The sequence below is a fragment of the Schistocerca americana genome, chromosome X (genome assembly GCF_021461395.2).
Source record: "Schistocerca americana isolate TAMUIC-IGC-003095 chromosome X, iqSchAmer2.1, whole genome shotgun sequence".
In the NCBI taxonomy this organism is placed as follows: domain Eukaryota; kingdom Metazoa; phylum Arthropoda; class Insecta; order Orthoptera; family Acrididae; genus Schistocerca; species Schistocerca americana.
The window spans coordinates 172903676-172923351 of record NC_060130.1 but is presented as its reverse complement, the minus strand read 5'-3'; the positions used below and the strand labels follow the sequence as shown (position 1 = coordinate 172923351).

The 19676-nt window shown below is 47.0% G+C and overlaps 1 protein-coding gene and 1 pseudogene across 4 annotated transcripts in view; both read right to left on the bottom strand.

The window, feature by feature from the left end:
- Positions 1-19676, bottom strand: part of LOC124554863 (filamin-A) — a 546889-nt gene that overhangs the window by 462018 nt on the left and 65195 nt on the right. The gene's annotated exons all lie outside the window — the stretch shown is intronic.
- LOC124557243 lies at positions 13854-13971 on the bottom strand (annotated as a pseudogene).

Here is a 19676-nt window from a genome sequence, read left to right as displayed (position 1 = left end):
CGAATGGAGTAGGAAGTTCGCAAATGGTGTGACTTCAGTGGAAGATGCTCCTCGTCCAGGTCAGGCACAACGAGTTGTGACTCCACAGAACATTGCAGCAGTTTTAGCCATAGTGAAGGAAAACCGCCGAGTGACACTGTGTCATGGGTCAGCACACCACATTGTGCATGATGTGCTCCAGTTTCACAAAGTATTTGCAAGATGGGTGCCACGGCAGCTGACTCCTGAAATGAGAGAACGACGTGTTGATGCTTGTGAACTTCTTCGGCGCTTTTAACGAGATTGTGACTGCTTCCTTGCGAGAATCTTTACTGGGGACGAAACAGTTGCAACAATCACAGACCTGTATTTTGAGTGTCTTCCTCATCCATCATACTCACCAGACCTTGCCCCCAAGTGATTTCCATATGTTTGGACCACTCAAAGACGCAATGGGAGGAAAGAAGTTCCGTTGTGATGAAGAGGTATGCCACGCAATGCACGAGTGGTTGCGCGGACTAGCAAAAGAATTTTTTTCTAAAGGAATTTATGCACTTTGTAAGCACCGGAGTATTTGCATTGAGCGTGGGGGAGATGATGATAAGTGATACAGCTTTGTACCACTTCTGCACAATAAATAATATTTAAAAAAATATTTATGGTTTTCATTTGACTAACCCTCGTATATGCATCGAGGATATAACACGTTGCCCGCCTGACGCCTGTCCTGTTGTATCTGCCGTTGCGGTTTGCTGAGCATCTCCGGAACGCTTTCGCGGAGCCAAAACGATGCCGTAACGAAATGTGCCTCTTCGTTGAGTCTGCTTCATCTCTTTCTTTTAAAGAAAGTTGATAAGGTTCGTAGACTGACAGACTAAAGAACTGCTCTTACAAATGTTTTATATGACATTTCTTTCGTGGATGATTTATAATCCCTTAAGTTATTCCCAATAAATCTCAGCTTGAGATCTGATGCCCCTTCTGTTTTCTTTATGTAGTCACACCTGATGGTTACTCCCAAGTATTTTACGGTAGTTATTGTTTTTAGCGATTTTCTGCCAATAGTGCAATCTAATAGTAGATTTTTCCGCCTATTTATGGCTCTGAGCGCTATGGGACTTAACATCTATGGTCATCAGTCCGCTAGAACTTAGAACTACTTAAACCTAACTAACCTAAGGACAGCACACAACACCCAGCCATCACGAGGCAGAGAAAATCCCTGACCCCGCCGGGAATCGAACCCGGGAACCCGGGCGTGGGAAGCGAGAACGCTACCGCACGACCACGAGATGCGGGCCGCCTATTTATGCATATTACTTTATATAAGGGGCGATCAAAAAGTTTTCCGTACGAAGACCGAACATCCCAGAATCCGTATGCCTATCACGCAAAACTGCCGCGAGGCGTTGAAGATACCCGTTTGGTAAAACACAGTCGCGCTGCGTGAAGAACTCCGTAATTGCCTCCTGCACGTCCCCGTCTGACAGGAATCGCCGACCCTTCAATGCCTTTAAGGATCAGAAGGCGTCATAATCGAATGGCCAGAGATAAGGACTATAGGTTCAAATGGTTCAAATGGCCCTGAGCACTATGGGACTCAACATCTGAGGTCATCAGTCCCCTAGAACTTAGAACTACTTAAACCTAACTAACCTAAGGACATCACACATATCCATGCCCGAGGCAGGATTCGAACCTGCGACCGTAGCAGTCGCGCGGTTCCGGACTGCGCGCCTTTTTTTTATCTCATTTTGTTCGCTTTTGTTCGTTGTGTCTGCTCGGGGCGGACGCCGTAAGACATCCATTTATGTTCGTTGTTGATCGATTGACTCATTTTTTTTATTACAGAGGGCACGTAACCCTCTGACCGAACACGCTGAGCTACCGTGCCGGCCGCCTAGAACCGCTAGACCACCGCGGCCGGCAAGGACTATAGGGCGGGTGCTCGAGTGTGCCAGTTAACTTGGCGTCTGTAGTACGACATTTACAATATGGAGATGTGCGTTATGATCAAGCAGTAGCACTTCTTGGGACACCATTCCACGATGGTGGTTCTCGACGAATATGCTGCCCCATACGCACTCTTCATTCTCAGATGTACAATCGCACCAAAAAGTATTGTCACACGTGCGTATTTATCGTTGCTGGTTACAAACGCCGCACCTTCCGGTACACAGCACATGTACGTGCTATCTCACATAACAGACATTACAATTCTGCCCACAGTGCCTACCATTAACAAAGAAATGCAGTGTTAAGGGGAAACATGTATCTCCTCTGCACACAAAAAGTATTGGCACAGAGCGTGCCTTCTCGGTATATTGCTGGGTTTTCAGGTACTGGAACGCCATCTGCTGGCTCAATAGACATGCGCGGGAGTGGACAGCATGGGGCCGAAGAAGGAACATTCAGTGGCATCGCGTGAGAGAGTGGTATTGCTCCATTCACAAGGGAGAAGCTATCGACAAGTCGGAGCAGAGGTGTCTGTTAGCGACACCACAGTACGAGCCATCATTCATAAATATAAAGAGACTGGAACAACAGTGAATAAATGTCGTCCTGGACGTCCAAAAGTGTTTACAACACGAGAGCGTCGCAGTATAATCGCACTTGCTCGGAAGGAACGTGCTACGAATGCAGCAACTATTGCTGAGGTTGTTCAGACAACGTCCGACAAGACGGTTAATGTTCAAACTATACGAAATGTATCGAATGAGGCTGACATGCATGGACGTTCTCCCAGGAAAAGCCATACATATCGGAAATTAACCGGCAGAAACGCCTGCAGTTTGTCAAGGACCACATCAGCAAGCCGATGGAGTTTTGGAATACTGTGATATTTAGCTACGAATCGAAGTTCAGTGTATTCGGATTTGATGCAGGAAAAAGTTTGGCGCAAGCCGTATACGCACCTCCTCATCAAATACATGCATCCCACAGTCAAACACGGTGGGGGCGATATCATGGTCTGGGGCTGTATGGCGACGTCCGGCGTTGGAAATCTAGCTGTAATCCACGGTACAATGGATCATATAAGATACATCGACGTGTTGCGAGGTAATTTACACGCTAGTGCACAGACAATGGGCCTTACTGGGGCGTTTCCATTTCCAGCAAGCCAACGACCCAAAACATACCGCCATGAAAACCCGGGAGTGGTTACTGTACAATGCCCCCAGAATGGTTCTAACACCACCTCAGAGCCCTGATTTGAACCCTATTGAGAACCTGTGGGCTCATCTTGACACACAAGTCAGAAAAAGGCGTCCGTCCGGTAAAAACGACCTGGAGAAAGTGCTCCTGGAGGAATGGTCGAAAATTACCCCTGTTATCACCCGGAATTTAACACAAAGCATTCCTAGGCGTTTACGTGCTGTTATAGATGCTAAGGGGATGCATACTATCTATTAGAAGGCGAACATCAATGCAGAAAACGAACACACTGTCCGAGTCATACGCGTGTGCCAATACTTTTTTGGATGCAGAAGAGCGATGTTTATTTTCTTAACACTGTATGTTACTTTACGGACAAGTGATTTGGACATATTTGTAACCTGTGTAATGTAAGGCGGCACGTGTCTTGATTCTGTTCTGAAATGTATGTTTCGATTAACCTACAACCACTAAAATTTAACTGTGCGAATACTTTTTGGTGCGACTAGGACGTCACGAGAAGCAAGACGGTTGAAGTCCAGATTTCTGTAAATGTAAATGGTGTTCTCTATAACGCCAGTTTATAATGGCCTCCTCAGCCGATGGAGTGCACGGGTGTGGGACGAGTTCTACATCTACATCCATACTCCACAAGGCACCTGACGGTGTGTAGCGGAGGGTACCTTGAGTACCTCTATCGGTTCTCCTTTTTATTCCAGTCTCGTATTGTTCAGGGAAAGAAAGATTCGGCAGCGAAGAAAAGAATAACCGCACATTGGTCCTGTTTGGACGCATTTAGTAATAACGTCGTCATAGTTCAGACTGCCGCATTTACAGTACGCACGTCGGAAAGACACGAATGCCACACTAATCCCTTGTTTACAAGCCGGTGCTTATATACCCGCACCGGAATCGCGCTACGGGTTTTTCCGCAAGAGCGTGCAAAAACTTAACAGGACGTGATTATGCTCCAGTGAACAATTTGAGGCATGGAGCCAGGGGTCAGAGAAGCCAGCTTAAGGAGATATGGAAGTAAACTCGTCTACAGCTTTGTCTCGCATTACTGTTTTCCAGCTTATTTACAAGTAACATGCGTACAAGTTTACACGTACTGTGCTGTTTATTTATATGTACATTATTTCCTGCAAGGAAACTTGAAGGACGAGCCTGATTACTAGGACGTCACGGTGCATGTTTTGTTTACTTCTCTTGTTCATAAGGTGGTTTTGCTTTATCTTATTTATATTGTCCCATGACAGAACGTGATAAGAATCAGCGACAGACCCATTCATTATGCAGTGCTATTCAGAGACGTACAGTACAATACGATGGAGCAGTATCGGTACAGTTTCCCAGTACTCACTGACATTCACCTTGTGTACGTTGCAATGTTCTCTGTTGAAAGGCTGCACAGGGAAAGATTTCCCAGCAGGCATCATCCGTCACGACGGATGTTTAGTTCTCTCGATCGATGAATACCAGAATTGTAGCTGCCTGTGATGTGATTCCTGCGCGACTGTTACGGTCGCAGGTTCGAATCCTGCCTCGGGCATTGATGGGTGTGATGTCCTTAGATTAGGTAGGTTTAAGTAGTTCTAAGTAAAGTCGCATATTGCTCAGAGCCATTTGAACTATTGTGTCAATGATGTTATTTGCAGTTAACTGTAACTAACGTAAATAAAGTGCACAGTAACTGATTTTATTCCTATTATCTCCTTAAGCTGGCTTCTCCGACCCCAGGTTCGTTGTCTCAAATTGTTCAATGGAGCATCCTCTATGTCCTGTTAAGGTTTTGCCCATATGGAAACACCCTGTACGCCGTAGCAGCGCCCTCAAACGAAACTTTTTGATTGCCGTTTGTATTTGTTTATGTGGTGTCACCGCCAGACACCACACTTGCTAGGTGGTAGCCTTTAAATCGGCCGCGGTCCGTTAGTATACGTCGGACCCGCGTGTCGCCACTGTCAGAGATTGCAGACCGAGCGCCGCCACACGGCAGGTCTAGAGAGACTTCCTAGCACTCGCTCCAGTTGTACAACCGACTTTGCTAGCGATGGTTCACTGACAAATTACGCTCTCATTTGCCGAGACGATAGTTAGCATAGCCTTCAGCTACGTCATTTGCTACGACCTAGCAAGGCGCCATTACCAGTTACTATTGATGCTGTAAAACATGTACCGTCAAGAGCGATGTTCACCATTTATGGATTAAAGTTAAGTATTCCACAGCTACGTCCTTTTTTGCTAGTCTCATTTCCTTGACCTGTTCCAGACCTCACGCCAGCCTGCGTGGGCTAAAACGCGTGCCTTTCGGCTTCCTCTCATAGTGGGTTGGCTCTCTTGCCAATCAACAACAGTTTACGTTCAGTGTAAACTGCCAGCGTAGACGACGGTCCTCCACCATTACAACCTGGAAACAAAACTGTAGGCTTGAGAATCAGAAAACAGCTTTGTTTATCTGAAAAAGGGCTGCCACTATTTTATAGTAATTATAGGTTATATTTATGAGTGACTAATGAATCGTTTGCATAGTGCATTTAAGTAGTAGTGTCCAAGACGGGCGCAAAAGCAAATCATAAACGCACTGGCCGATGCTGTGGCGAAAACTATGGCTGTGCTGTCAGTTTAAACGATCGTTTTCTGTGCTGTGAGCTGTATGTGAAACTAGGTATATGGTGACAGAATTTTCTAGGGAGTGTCAGTGGAGCCGGACGCGCGGCATCTTATCAAATTCCGGTGCAGTGCAACGGCAAACATTCGCGGTCGCAGCGCGCAGATAACCACACACAGCGCGCGACGCCCAGCACCAACCGACCAATGTAATGGGGACTGTCGAACAGATGCTGCAAACATAACCATCCAAACGCGTTTCTAGATTTTTATTGAGCCAACAGAAAAATGGGAAAGCTATAAGTACACCTGAGGCTAATAATATTCAGAAATGAATGAATGAAATGAAAGAACGAATGTTAGTTAAACTGAAAACTGGAAGTACCACAAGTAGCTAAATACTAAGATCCCTCGTTGGGTTATCGATATCGTGTGACTGGAAAATACGCTTTGTTGCGACGCCAAATGAGTTTTAAATGATTTAAATGGCTCTGAGCACTATGGGACTTAACATCTGAGGTCATCAGTCCCCTAGAACTTAGAACTACTTAAACCTAACTAACCTAAGGACATCACACACATCCATGTCCGAGGCAGGATTGGAACCTGCGACCGTAGCGGTCGCCCGGTTCCAGTCTGAAGCGCCTAGAACCGCTTGGCCATTTGAACCTTTTTTAATAGCGTAGAAGACGCTAGGGCGACCGATTAGACAATACTGTTCCGGTATTTTAAATCGATATCCAGTATTCAAGACAGCAGACCTCTAACGAATTCAGAGACGTGCTTCCAGTATCATAATGGCTCAGCATAGTCTACATTATAGTGTAACAGAAATACCCTGGCAATTTTTATGGAAAACGTTGACAGGGGAGCGAAGTTGTTCTCGCGAAACCCTGTTGATTAAGTTTAGAAAGCCGGTATGAATTTTGCGGCCATCATCGTATATCTCGCGCAAAAGTCATTAAAAAAGATGAGAGACACTACGACTCGAACAAAGGCGTTTAGACAGTAATTTTCCCTGCGCTCATTGAGATAATTTAACAGGGCAACGAATCTCCGCCATATGCTTTAGAGTGGTGTGTGTAGTATACGCAGATATTAGCCGGGATCAGCTTTATTTTGTCAGAAATGTTCGCATTTTTTTTTTTAACAACTTTATTCTTCGTAAAAAGTATAATCTTAATATGTTCCCAACGCTAACAAACGCGTGTCAGGATGCGGCCGTTCTGTGTTCTTCATTCTTAGTGGGAAGAAAACCGACGCCGAAAGCACCAATCACCGCTATGGAAATTGCAGAGAGAGAGAGAGAGCGAACGAGCGAGCGAGCGAGCGAGAGAGAGAGAGAGAGAGAGAGAGATGGGGAGGGGGGCACTCAATGTGTAACCACTGATGGAGCGTTTATCGGAACGAGGCGCCGTTGCAATAGCTTGCGGCGCGTCTGGCAACAGGATGCGGACCACGTCTTCCTCCCCCTCTTGCGAAACTGCTTGCTCCGTTCCGCTGTCGCTTCTAGTTGCGTTTCCAGCACATTCCCCTACGAGTGCAAGTTTTTCTTTTCGTGTTTACTCAGCGAAACAGGTCACATTTGAGGAGGGTCTGCGAAAGATGAGGAACGAGGTTAATTCTCTGAGGAGTCTGGGGGGTTACAACGAAAGAAAACAAGGGTGGACTTTAACCTCTTGCCGATGTCAAACACCGGACAAGACGGTATAGAAATTTGGCCGCGATCTCTATTAAGGGCCCATCCTGCTATGCGCCCAAAATTTCTAGGATCCACAGTAAACCTAATTAGGCATGACCTGTCAGAAACTGGAAGTTCGGTCCTCTCGAATGCAAAAGTGACTAACCTTTGACCTACTTCGCCGAGTCAACTGGAATGAGCTCCGGCACAAGCCGTAACTTCGACTGCGAGAATGCTCCAATTAAATTAATTTGATTCAGTGATTCAAAATTGTGTACACAGTTCTCGCCAGTTACACTATATTTCATTATAACCTATATGGAGTATTGACTGGCGACTGCATAGAGTGCTGTGTGCACAACGACCATATACGTGAAGTTAGAGAGGTCAGCGTTGGCCGTAATATTGATGGTTTATTGACAGAAAAATCGATTTTCAATCACATAGTGATCATCTTCAGTGCTGTGGTGTACAAATTAAACTCATAGGCACTGGTGTCAAGCTATCAGTAACCAAAGCTTATGAAACGATCACAAGTATGCGTTATTGGGAACACTTAGTGGGTAATGAAGGTGCCCATACAGCATTAAAGTCCTGAAATTGGTTAAATACAGTCTCGGTTGCAATTACAGTTTTTTTATTTTTCAACGACGCGTTTCGCCTTATTTAGGCATCTTCGGGTTATTTTTCTAGATGGACGCGAGAGGCACCAAGATCTGCATAACGCGTTTCCGTTCACAGGAGCGAGTAACAGAGTAAGATGGGGGCTCAGCGAACTTCCGCATTACCTTGCTGTGGCTTCACCGTATTCACCTACAGTTCAGCAGTGTAAAGATATTTGTACGTATAAGAAGAAGATAACCGAAAACCTATGAAATTAAAAGTTCAAAATAAAAATGCTAAAAAATGAACAACCGCTTTGCATCTACAGATAGTATAAATACGGAAACATCACAGACACAACACATTACTATGCCTAATACGGTGTAGGAGAACCGTCTATCCAGTTACCTTCCATTAGCGATGTGGATGCGCTCAGTGACTGAGATATAACTTTCAAAATGATGGAGAACAGCAATCAGTCGTCCTTTTCTTTCAGGTTTTATTAAAGCAAATCTAGATATCGGCTACTGCCTAGGCATTTTCAATGCACTATTTCATAGTTTCAATATTTGTCCTAGTACACGAGTCCTCTGTTAATCAGGCTTCTGTCACAGTTCTTTCAAGACTACTGTATAATGAAGGTAGACTTTGCGGAGAACTATGAAATAGTGCATTGATAATGGCTAGGCACTAGCCGAAATCTAAATTTGCTTTAGTAAAACTTGAAAGAAAAGACGACTGATTGCTGTGCTCCATCATTTTGAAATATCATTGATATTGAAAACAGCTTCCAACCCGCCAGGATAGCCGAGAGCGCTAACGCGCTGCTTCCTGGACCCGGGTAGGCGCGCCGGCCCCGGATCTAATCCGCCGTTGGATTAACGACGACGGCCGGTGTGCCGGCCAGCCTGGATGTGGTTTTTAGGCGGTTTTCCACATCCTACTAGGTGAATACCGGGCTGGTCCCCACGTCCCACCTCAGTTACACGACTCGCAGACATTTGAAACACATTCACACTATTTCACGATTTACACTAGACGCAGACAGCTGGGGTACACTAATTCCGTCCTGGGGTATGGGGTGGCGGCAGGAAGGGCATCCGGCCACCCCTTAAAATTAACGATGCCCATTCCGTACTTAACCCTGCCGACCCTGCACACAATGCGGGATAAAGGCGGTAGCAAAGGAAGGATTCAAAACAGCTTCCAGTCATATCGGAATGGATAAATACAGGTCCTGTAGGTTTTCAAGGGAATGTTGTCCCATACCGTGCAAAATATTGGCAAGTGCCGGTAATGATGATGACGTGAATAGCGCTCACGCGACCTTCCCTCCCAAGTAGACCACTATGACTCAATAATATTCACATCTGTTAACTGTGGTGGCCAGGGAGATGCGAAATTCATCCTCGTGCTCACAAAACCAATTCTGGACCACGAGACTGAGTGAACAGAGGCCCAGTCGTCTTGGAACACAGGATCACCAGTTGGGAACAAACATTCCACGGGATGGACCTGATCAGCCAAAATAATAAACTAATCCCTGGCAGTAATGCGAACTTGCAAAGTGACCGTGGGATACCACAAAATGGCTGCCCAAATCCTCACCGAACCCCCACAGTGTTTCACTCTTGGGACGTAAACTCTGTCAGAAGCTTGAATCAGTGTGAAACAAGACTCATCCGACCAAATGACATTCTTCCTTGTTCCACAGTCCAGATTTAATAGTTTCAGGACCATGTAGATAAGAAGGGTAGAAGGACGGATCCTCAAAATTACGGACCAATATCCTTAACATCGGTTTGTTGCAGGATTCTCGAACATATTCTCAGTTCGAATATAATGAAATTCCTTGAGACAGAAGTTGCTGTTCATGCATCAGCACGGCTTTAGAAAGCATCGCTCCTGCGAAACGCAACTTGCCCTTTTTTCACGTGATATCTTGCGAACCATGTATGAAGGGTATCAGACGGCTGGCATATTCCTCGACTTCCGGAAAGCGGTGACTCGGTGCCCCACTGCAGACTCCTAACTAAGGTACGAGCATATGGGATTGGTTCCCAAATATGTGAGTGGCTCGAAGACTTCTTAAGTAATAGAACCCAGTACATTGTCCTCGATGGTGAGTGTTCATCCGAGGTGAGGGTATCATCTGGAGTGACCCAGGGAAGTGTGGTAGGTCCGCTGTTGTTTTCTATCTATATAAATGATTTTTTGGATAGGGTGGATAGCAATGTGCGGATGTTTGCTGATGATGCTGTGGCGTACGGGAAGGTGTCGTCGTTGAGTGACTGTAGGAGGATACAAGATGACTTGGACAGGATTTGTGATTGGTGTAAAGAATGGCAGCTAACTCTAAATATAGATAAATGTAAATTAATTCAGATGAATAGGAAAAAGAATCCCGTAATGTTTGAATACTCCATCAATAGTGTAGCGCTTGACACAGTCACGTCGATTAAATATTTGGACGTAACACTGCAGAGCGATATGAAGTGGGACAAGCATGTAATGGCAGTTGTGGGGAAGGCGGATAGTCGTCTTCGGTTCATTGGTAGAATTTTGGGAAGATGTGGTTCATCTGTAAAGGAGACCGCTTATAAAACACTAATACGACATATTCTTGAGTACTGCTCGAGCGTTTGGGATCCCTATCAGTTCGGCTTGATGGAGGACATAGAAGCAATTCAGAGGCGGGCTGCTAGATTTGTTACTGGTAGGTTCGATCATCACGCGAGTGTTACGAAATGCTTCAGGAACTCGGGTGGGAGTCTCTAGAGGAAAGGAGGCGTTCTTTTCGTGAATCGCTACAGAGGAAATTTAGAGAACCAGCATTTGAGGCTGGCTGCAGTAATTTTACTGCCGCCAACTTACATTTCGCGGAAAGACCACAAAGATAAGGTGAGAGATATTAGGGTTCGTACAAAGGCATATAGGCATCCATTTTTCCCTCGTTCTGTTTGGGAGTGGAACAGGGGGAGAAGATGCTAGTTGTGGTACGAGGTACCCTCCGCCACGCACCGTATGGTGGATTGCGGAGTATGTATGTAGATGTAGATGTTTTCCTGTTACAAGTGTTTGCATCACTGTTTTTGAAGTCCAGCTCTCCCTGCAATTCCCTGCTTGAACAGATCCCTTCACGTGGTTTTGGTGCCGAAAGTGTCCGCGAGTGCTACATTCCGTTCTACAATGATTTTTGTAGCTGTCGTTTTCTTATATTTCGTCAAAATCCTCTTCAGTGACCGTCTTTCATGATCATTCTATACACTTTCGGCCCGCATTGCGACGTAGCTGATTATGTTTTTCCGCTTTCCCTATATGCGGTACAAATATTGGATACAGTGTTTGCTGATTACTTTAGCACCCACCGTACGAGCATCAACAATTTACCCACATTCGAATTCACTAAGCTCCGACGTAATGCACTCACTGTTATGAGTACATTGCACATGTGCTGTTTGAGGTCAAATACAACAGGGCAACCTGCAGGCTTGGCTAGCATCTGCATTTATATTCAAGCACGCATTTCTCGCAATCCGAAAATGAAACGCTTCCCACAATTCTAGAAAGGCTTACATCAGCGATACAAGACTATAATTATGTACATCTCAAAACGGGATTGTCGTGGAGTTTTTCCAGTTGCTTGGACTGTGTCGCTGTTGTGACGATTATGTCATTTATGGTATATGCGTCTTCAATTTCCCAGTAAAGCGTTACATCGCGATTCATTTCGGAAGTGACTGGAAGATTATAGACAAATAAGCACACCGAACATAAGATTCTTCAACACCAGGAGATATCACGCTAATACCGCCTCTAGCCTTGATAACGGAAAAAAAACTTCCAGAAGTTTCAGATATGCCCAGCTGAAGCCATTCATTCATGATGTATCTTCATGTTCTCACGGCGTATTAACTGGTCCCCAAAATTACGAGAATTCAGTTTTAACGACCGCAATCATTGATGATTGGATCCTGCAGAGCCACCAAATTACTACGTTCCACTCGCTATTCCAAATAATCCCACAAATTTTCTTTGAGATAAAGATCTTGTGATCGTTAAGCGAGCCAGTCAAGATGCGATATGATGTCCGAATGTTTGTCGAACCAGGAACGTGTGCCTGCAGCCCTTTTAATACAGTCGTTACATTTGAAGACAGGAACTCAACAGCATACTCATCATAACTACGTAGAGGTGAAGACAGCATTTGGACGCCGTGAATGTTGAAATAAATTTCCTGGTTCGTGGTCACGGTAACACGAAGACTGGACCCAAGTCAGAGTCCTTAAAAAAAAAAAAAAAAAGGTCACTGCCACCCTGCGCACAGTGGAGGTCAAAAGCCTCGTTGTGCAGTGCCTGCACTCGACGCCTTTCATCATTTAGGAAGAGGCAAAAATAACGACTCGTGGAAGCACACTACATAGCTCCAGTTGACTTCTGGCCAGTTTGTGTGTTGCTCGGCACTTTAAACGCGTGCAGCCTTATGTGCCGCTGTGAGCAATGGCCTTTTGCGAGGTAATAGATTCCAAATGTCCACTGCAACAGGTTCTCTTCGCTATGTTCACTCCGGAACTGCTTCAGATGGATCTGCATTCACTCTCTCTTTGGGTTGGTTGGGTTGGGTTGTTTGGGGGAAGAGACCAAACAGCGAGGTCATCGGTCTCATGGTATTAAGGGAGGACGGGGAAAGAAGTCGGCAGTGCCCTTTCAAAGGAACCATCCCGGCATTTGCCTGGAGCGATTTAGGGAAATCACGGAAAACCTAAATCAGGATGGCCGAACGCGGGCTTGAACCGTCGTCCTCCCGAATGCAAGGCCAGTGTGCTAACAACTGCGTCACCTCGCTCGGTCACTCTCTCTTTCCAAGCATTAATCCCGACAGTGTGGGGTCAGCTTTTATGGTTAAACTGACGAGGCATGTTAATTTTAAGGGGGTGACGGATGCCCTTCCTGCCGCCACCTTGTACCCCCCCCCCCTCCCCCCCCGGAACGGAATAAGTGTACCCCAGCTGTCTTCGTCTAGTGTAAGCCATAGAAGAGTGCTAACGTGTTCAGATGTCTACGAGACGTGAAACAGACGGAACGTGGGGACTGGACTGGTATTCACCTAGCAGGATGTGGAAAACCGCCTAAAAACCACATCCAGGCTGGCCGGCACACCGGCCCTCGTCGTTAGTCCACCAGGCGGATTCGATCTGGGGCCGGCGCGCCTACCAGAGTCCAGGAAACAGCGCGTTAGCGCTCTCGGCTACCCTGGCAGGTATGTAACTGCATTCACTGTCAGCGGTAGTTCACCGTCATTGACAAAGGGTGTCACTTGTCGCCAGTCCTCCTCGGTTGCAATTTCTTTTATCATCGTTATTCTTACGCCGCGTTGCATGGGTGCTAGTAAGACCCCATGCCTTGAGACCTTGGGCAGTCGCGTTGATAAAACAACAAATCGGACATCATTCACGGTGTAGTAATGTATACTTCCAAACAAGATAGCTCCTTTCTGTTATTCACGTCATACGCTGTCCAGTGACAATGTGATTACCTGTCAAAAGCCTGAATAACCACCTTTTGTAGCGTGGACCACTGCGAGACACGCAAGAACAGTGTCAGTGAGGTTCTGGAAGGTAAGCACACCTCCTTCAGCCTACGAGTGGCCTACCGGGACCATCCGACCGCCGTGTCATCCTCAGGGGAGGATGTGGATAGCAGGGGCGTGGGGTCAGCACACTGCTCTCCCTGTCGTTATGATGGTATTCTTGACCGAAGCCGCTACTATTCGGTCGAGTAGCCCCATCAATTGGCATCACGAGACTGAGTGCACCCCGAAAAGTGGCAACAGCGCATGGTGGCCTGGATGGTCACCCATCCAAGTGCCGACCACGCCCGACAGCGCTTAACTTCGATGATCTCACGGGAACCGGTGTAACCACTGCGGCAAGGCCGTTGCCGAGGTTCTGGAAGGTACCGACAAGAATGTAGAGCCATGGCGACTCCAGTGCCGTGGCCAGATGCGCTAGGTTTCTCAGTAGAAGATCCACGGCGCGGACAGCCCAATCGCAGTGGTCCTACAGATTCTCGATTGGGTTTCAATTGGGGGAGTCTGGTGGCCAGGGGAGTACGGTAAACTCATGCTAGTGCTCTTCGAACGACGCATGTACGCTTCGAGCTGTGCCACGTTGCTTTGTTCTGCTGGTAGATGCAATTGTGCCAAGGGAAAGCACACTGCACGTAGGGGTGCACATGGTCTCCAAGGACAGACACATACTTGCGTTGATCCACTGTGCCTTCCAGAATGACGAAATCACCCAAGGAATGCCCTTCGGCCTGGATTCTTCCGACGGTTGTTGCAGGAGGTTTGCTTTCAGATGCTTCACGTCGCGCACGTCAACGGCTACCCGTCCGAAGGGGCATAAAACACTATTCATCTCAAAAAGCGACCTGCCGCCTCTCAGAATGGGTGCCTGAACCGGCCGCCTGCTGTCGAACCCCATACACAGCAACATGAGATGAATTATCGTCGAGGAGACACTGTAGCCCCTCGATTCATCTGGGCGATCAGTTACTCAACGGGTCCACGTCTATCCGCCTGTAAACATCTCCAGAGACGTCGTTCACCCCTCTCATCTACGGCCCGTGGTGCACCGCAGTTTCCTCTGCGCCCGTTTGGATAGCGCCATTTTTTCATGCTCGGGGGACCGATGACCAAGCAGTTTGGTCCCTTTCCCCCCTTTTAAACCAACCAACCAACCAACCATGCACGGTGTACTTTAACCAGGGCGGCATGTGAACAGTTAAAAAACGTTTCGTAAATGCTTCCACCCTTGGGCCGAAATCCAATGATCATGCCTTTTCGGACGTCACATAAATCGCTCTGTTTCCGCATTACCGCAGCGACTGCACTGCTTCCCCTGCCCCCCCCCCCCCCACACACATGCTTTATATACCGTCCACTGCCAGTGCTGGCATCCGACGTCTGACGTCTGTGAGTGGGTTATGGCACGTTGACGCCGAACATATGCAGTGATGACATGGATGTGACTGCACCGTGGATGTTCACGTCAGCCCATCTTGATTGATTGAGAGCTGAAACGGCTTAGGTCTGAGCCGCCACTGCCCGCACCGAAACTAGGTTTATTGTGCGGTATCGCTCCATGTGTTTCTAGTAAAGCCAACCAGTGCCCTTAAATAGTGCAAGGAGTCCCTCTACCAGTTTTTTGTTAGACACAGTTCCTTCAATTTTCTAGTTGTCCCGAAGATTCTGTGTCTTTTACTCTCGAATGCCATGCATTCGAAGATCAGGTGTGATGCAGTTTCTTCACCCTCATCACAGCTCCTACCTACATTTAGGGTCCTCTTCCGTTATACCCATTGTGTGTAGGTGTTTTTTGAAGCTTCCATGGCCGGTCATCAGTCCAGTCACGAGTTTGATCTCTTTCCTGTTCAATCCCAGTATTACAGAGCTTCTTTTAAAACATGGCTTGGGCATCATTACCTTACCATGTTTTTGTTCATGGACCTTGGTCCAATATCCTACGTGCTGTTTCCTAAGCCAGTTCCGTAGTTCTAATTTGATCATAGCCTTGGTGATTGTCAAGACAGGTTCCGGTCCAATAAATGGAGTTGTTGCCCCCATCCTAGCCAATCATCGGCTTTTTCATTGCCACAGATCCCTGAGTGGCCAGGGACCCACACTAGGTACACGCTATTGCTTCCCCTTAGCTCCACCAGAGCAATCTGCAACAATCTTAGATCTTGTTGCAGGGTCTGCCAATGATTTCAGGGCTGCCTGGCTGTCTGAATAGATGTAGATGCTACAGTCATTGTAGCACCTACGCATATTCTCCTCCAAGCATGCCCTGATTGCAGTAATTTCGGCTTGGAATACAGAGGCCAGTTTCCCCAGAAATATGATGCTCTCTAGTCTTGGCTGAAACCCGTACAACCCTGCCCCAACGCCTTGGTCTGTTTTCGACCCATCGGTGAACCAAACGATGTCCCCCGTACGGTGTCGAATTCAAAAATGGCTCAAATGGCTCTGAGCACTATGGGGCTTAACTGCTGAGGTCATCAGTCCCTAGAACTTAGAACTACTTAAACCTAACTAACCTAAGGACATCACACACATCCACGCCCGAGGCAGGACTCGAACCTGCGACCGTAGCGGTGCGCGGTTCCAGACTGTAGCGCCTAGAACCGCTCGGCCACCCCGGCCGGCGATGTCTAACTGTTTCCTCCCACAGCCCATCTTACTGCGCTGATTCCATACAAGCGACTGGCACGAACATCACTTCACTGCCAAGTCGTACATCAACGGTCTAGGGTCACATGGCCGCCTGGTACCAGTTTTACACCACCCACAAAGCTCCAAAGCGACGAAAGTGCTCTTATAGAGGTGACTAATGTTTCTTTTGTGGAGAGTTTATCTAAAAAAATGTTGCATACACTCGACCGAAAACTGAACGTCTAGTGAGACGAGACACACTAAGCAGGCAAGTGGGATACGCAGGCGGCTGGTTCGCTGGGATAGAAGCCGGGCAGAACGTGCAGGAGACATTTAGGGCTGTAGTCGGGCGGCGCGGCGCGTCACTAGTTGGCTGCAGACTGTTTGCTTTGGCGCGCTGCTTCCGCCACACCAAGCGCCGCCCTACATACTCTCCCACTCCATTGTCAGCCCGCACGCTGCCAGCAGTAAGCGGTACTCTCTCACACCTGCGCTATTTTGTTCTTCCTCTCGCGGTCAGCATTTCACAGCACCTCGATTCCAATACCAGCTTTATGAAAATGATATGCGATGGCGTATTAAAAAGTAAAGCCTCCGAATTATCTTCTTTCTTCTAATGTCGGTTGAGGTATTACATGTCACCCATATTACTGTTTCCTTTCCCCGCTCCGCTGACGCAAGTTGCAACCCTCTGCCGCTAGAGGGCTCCGAATTGTAGCGTGTAAGTGTAACTTAACTACACTACTGGGCATTAAAATTGCTACACCACGAAGATGACGTGCTACATTCGCGAAATTTAACCGACAGGAAGAAGGTGCTGTGATATGCAAATGATTAGCTTTTCAGAGCATTCACACAAGGTTGGCGCCGGTGGCGACACCTACAACGCGCTGACATGAGGGAAGTTTCCAACTGATTTCTCATACACAAACAGCAGTTGACCGGCGTTGGCTGGTGAAACGTTGTTGTGATGCCTCGTGTAAGGAGGAGAAATGCGTACTATCACGTTTCCGACTTTGACAAAGGTCGGATTGTAGCCTATCGCGATTGCGGTTTATCGTATCGCGACATTGCTGCTCGCGTTGGTCGAGATCCAATGATTGTTAGCAGAATATGGAATCGGTGGGTTCAGGAGGGTAATACGGAACGCCGTGCTGGATCCCAACGGCCTCGTATCACTAACACTCGAGGCGACAGGCATCTTATCCGCATGGCTGTAACGGATCGTGCAGCCACGTCTCGATCCCTGAGTCAGCAGATGGGGACGTTTGCAAGACAACAATCATCTGCACGAACAGTTCGACGACTTTTGCAGCAGCATGGACTATCAGCTCTGAGACCATGGCTGCGGTTAGCCTTGACTCTGCATCACAGACAGGAGCGCTTGCGATGGTGTACTCAACGACGAACCTTGGTGCACGAATGGCAAAACGTCATTTTTTCGGATGAATCCAGGTTCCGTTTACGTCATGATGGTCGCATCCGTGTTTGGCGTCATCGCGGTGAACGCCCATTGGAAGCGTGTATTCGTCATAGCCATACTGGCGTATCACCCGGCGTGATGGTATGGGGTGCCATTGGTTACACATCTCGGTCACCTCTTGTTCGCATTGACGGCACTTTGAAAAGTGGACGTTACATTTCAGATGTGTTACGACCCGTGGCTCTAACCTTCATTCGATCCCTGCGAAACCCTACATTTCAGCAGGGTAATGCACGACCGCATGTTGCAGGTCCTGTATGGGATACAGAAAATGTTCGACTGCTGCCCTGGCCAGCACATTCTCCAGATCTCTCACCAACTGAAAACGTTGGGTCAATGGTGGCCGAGCAATATGCCGGTCACTACTCTTTATGAATTGTGGTATCGTGTTGAAGCTGCATGGGCAGCTGTACCTGTAAATGCCATCCAAGCTCTGTTTGACTCAATGCCCGGGCATAATAAGGCCGTTATTACGGCCAGAGGTGGTTGTTGTGGGACCTGATTTCTCAGGATCCACGCACCCAAATTGCGTGAAAATGTGATCACATATCAGTTCTAGTATAATATATTTGTCCAATGCATACCCGTTTATCATCTGCATTTCTTCTTGGTGTAGCAATTTTAATGGCCTGTAGTGTACATACATACATATTGTGGAATCATTTACTTCAGCGAATATTACGAATGCGAGCAAAAATCAAGTAGAGCTCGAGTAACATACAATGCAACACACACAGCAAGTTGTAGTCAGAAACAAAATCCAATAAAACCAGGTTCTGTGTCGTGTCGTGGTCATATGACTTTTAGGTCTTGACTCGTGCTAAAGCTCCATCATTTGCACTTGATAATTTCCACATGGTCTAAACTGCAATATGGGATTCCAAAAATAAATAATTCCACACTCAAACACGACCACAACGTCACTAAAAAAATTATGTTACTGTAAATCCCAGCTTCGAGAGGGTAATCTTAGTTTTTGATTGAGATTTCTCGAACGTATTACTTTACAAGGTCACAAAAACGTTCCCAGGCCTGAACGTTACCACTAACTACGAGGCCCAACTATAAATATAAATGAAAAATATTATCCTCTAATACTCGTACTTCGCAAAGCAAGACTGCTGATTTTCGTGAAGCATTTTCCCGCATACGAAGTTCACTGTCACGCCACGATGACCGCTGTTGTCTTTCGCTGCTTCCGTGTCGTAATGTAGTAAGCGCACTTTTTACATTTTGGTGTGTGGCGAAGTAGGCCGAAGGCTGTACAGCAGAAATATTAGAAGAAATATAGTTATGTGGCTGCACACCGGAAATTGAATGGATCAGTAACTGCACTGCGAAAACAAAATATACAAGATGGCTGGTACACGGACTGTCGCCACCATAACAACACACTCATTTACAACAGCGCGTGCTGGCGTTAGTAAGGAGCAGAGCAGGGCTGTTGTGATGTCATCTGCCTGTGGGGCTAACTATATCAACGCGTTCTGGCTCACCTTTATTTGCAATCAAAATATGAAAGATCGCCCTAGCCTTACAGAGCGCGCGACGCAATAACCCAGAGTCGTAAAAAGAGAACAATAAAGTAGTTCTGTGACTGAGGCGGGCGGATCACGCGGAATGGAAAGTGCCGCTACTGATTCTTCAGCCTATGCGAGCCACCGCACTTTACCATGAGGCCGATTCGGCTTCAGTCAACTCTTCCCGCTGAAGGCTCTGGCACATAATGACACTGGCGGAACAGCTTTACTTCTCTATATCTACACTCCACAAGCCACTCAACGGTGCGTGGCGGAGGTTACTTGTGGTAACATTTTCTGAACACCCCCTCCCGCCGTCCCGTTCCATTCCATTCACGACCTGTGCGTGGGAAGAATGGTTGTCGGGAAATTTCAGCTCGAACTTCTGATTTTCTCGTCATAGTCATTCCGCAATACATTTATGAGAGG